The following is a 2911-nucleotide window of genomic DNA, read 5'->3' on the forward strand; positions in this document are numbered from 1 at the left end:
GCTTCAGCTAATGACAACGCCGATTGAGTTCGCTGGGACACGAAATCGACAGTTAGTAACTGCCCATTTGTTAACATAGAACATGAGGATTTATAAATACATATAAAGGCAAACTATGCTGGATGCGATAATCCAAAACAAAAACAGAAAATGCTGGAAATTCTCAGCAGGTCAGACAGTATGTGTGGAGGGAGAATAGAGAGTAATTGTGATTCAAGCATTGTTCCTGGATTTAATATCTGTCTATCTTGTGTCCTAATTTTTACATGATATTCAATTCAATATCCAACACATTGGCTTCTTTCTATTTCCAAGATGAGAGTTTCATGACAAACAAATCAATGTCAAATGGGGTGTCTCCCTTTTGTGCAGCTTTGCTGATGGCTGAGGAGGCCAATATTGGGAGGCCGATTCTGACACAAGTGCTGTAATAAAGCTGGTAGGTTTGGTTGTGGATTGATGTTTCTCGTTTGCTCCATTGGCAAACCCCTGCAACCAGTGGTCAACTTGGTGATGCACGGTCGCCCACGGGAAGTGTACTCATTCTATCTGGGGTCAGTAAATGGCATTTCTGTATGAATATCCACATTATAAATCATAGAATCTCTAAGTTGTGGAACTTCGTGTCATGCTCGTAAAACTTCATGAAGTAGAGTTTTGAGCGTCTGTTTTTCTCCAGCTACATCACTATACAGAAAGCCCTTGTATATGTGACAATCATTCATCATGTGGACGGAGCACATCCACTGCACGGATCTGACGAGTCTAACAGACTTGGGAGCTGTGCCTGTGAGAGGACAGAATCATTCCTGAATTTGTCCCGCCTGTAGGTACCCATAATGCACCGCACACAGAGCCAAGATGGAAACGTTTGAGCTTCTTTCTGAGGTCTCTGAATGGTCCATGTTTCACAGTCACTCGGCAAGATGCTGAGAACACGCACCCTGCAACGATCAGCTTCGTCCTCAGGGTCAGCTTGATGTTTCTCCATGTGTATATTAGGAGCCAGCTGGTAACTGCTTTCTCCATGGGTTTACAATTCTGTATAAAGGAACATGCTCTCTGTCACCCTGGAAGATGGGGAACAGAATTAGTGAATCATTTCCAGCCGATTGATATGTACTGGTAATTCAACACCTTGACCAGTGACCGAGTATCTCTTGGCCTTTATATTCAGTGAGAAAATGTTACATGGGAGATGAATTAATTGAGTCACTGTTGGTCTTCCAGACTCTCCTCTCCACTCCTGGATAAGTGAAATTAACAAACCAGTACAGGGTCGCTTGTTTTCTGTTATTTTCCTCTGTGAAGTTATCTGTTGTAAACGGGACATTAAATGCGAGAGTCTATTCCCACATGTTGCAATTGCAGTCAAACACCTGCTTCAGGTGAGGTTTGAACTCACAACCTCAGCATAGCCCACTGTTTATACTGCTTTATAAGTCCCACACGCCAACCAATTGCGCCACTGGAGCACAAAAGCTCTGAATGGTTTGATTTAATAACATTTTACACTGAATGCCTGTGTTCGATTTGATTTATTTTTTGCTAACAGAATGATCTTCACAGCATGGCAACTCCAAGAGAAAAGCAGAGAACAGCACCAATCTTTGTACATGACCTTGCGAACCTCACACAGGCCTGCGACGCTTTCAGTTTTGAGGGATTATGGAGCGTCCTCCTCAGTTTTGGCTACCTCTAAATAGAGAAAGGGGAGGTGGAGTTCATCCGTACAAACAGCGAAATTTAAAGATGATAGCGCTAAATGTAGGGGACAAACCCACGACCCTGAGATTAAAAGCCTCTTTCTCTGTCGACCAAGAAAACATTGCTTTCCTCCTCATTTCTTGGCATGTTATACATTGGAAAGTTAGAAAGTAATCGACCAACAAATGCCCCAAGGTTACAATGCATTCCTCGCAATCTTCAATAAAATCATTCGCAAGTTCCACTTCTTAGCTACACCTCCGTTCGAACATTGTAATCCATCTCCAAGATTTATTGTTCAATGTTAGTACAAAGAACAAAGAACAAAGAACAGTACAGCACAGGAAACAGGCCCTTCGGCCCTCCAAGCCTGTGCCGCTCCTTGGTCCAACTAGACCAATCGTTTGTATCCCTCCATTCCCAGGCTGCTCATGTGACTATCCAGGTAAGTCTTAAGTAAGTAGTGGTGCCATAATTTTTAGGGGCCCATATTATATTGAGTAACTCAGTGGAACGACTAATAAGTATGCCAGCCTGCTCGAATAAGCACATTCATGTATGTTACAGACTGTCAGAAATTATAAAGTGTCTGCCCAGTGACAATCAACACTTCCATCACTTTATTTGCTCTGTGTGCCATGATCATTTAGTACTTCTCATTTTCCAGACTGTGTTGCAAGAGTTTGGTTTAATAGTTTCTGTTGTATACTAAAGTGGTCAGCTCACTTCGTCACCAAGGACAACATATTGAAAAGGTTGTCACACAGTGCGTAATTTAATCAGTTCGTTGATCTTTATTAGATGGAGGTTGCTTGCTTGCAGTCCAGGGAGAAGAGATGGAAAATCTCCCAAATGCCTCTCATGATGTTCCCACTTAGTGATCCTACATTCTACAAAGAGAGACATTGCTTTGAGATACTTCACAGCCTGTCAGGTCATGAAGAAATTGCTGCAACCGATAGGAGTTTTGACATTATTTTAGCCCTTTTCACAGGAGAAGAAATATTCATGAGTAGCATTAGCCGGTTTCCCGGTTGAAACTCCAATAAAGTTTCACTCACTCAGGTAGTGTGTAAATGCTGTCTGGAGTTTTAGTGAGAGGGATATAATCTCCCTGCGTTTTTTCAAGTCTGTGTTCTGGGCCGGGTTGGAGTATCTTTTTTCGCAGGAATGTGCATTAGCAAATATTCAGCAATGAAACTGA

Source organism: Mustelus asterias, unplaced genomic scaffold, assembly GCF_964213995.1.
Source record: "Mustelus asterias unplaced genomic scaffold, sMusAst1.hap1.1 HAP1_SCAFFOLD_95, whole genome shotgun sequence".
Lineage (NCBI taxonomy): Eukaryota > Metazoa > Chordata > Chondrichthyes > Carcharhiniformes > Triakidae > Mustelus > Mustelus asterias.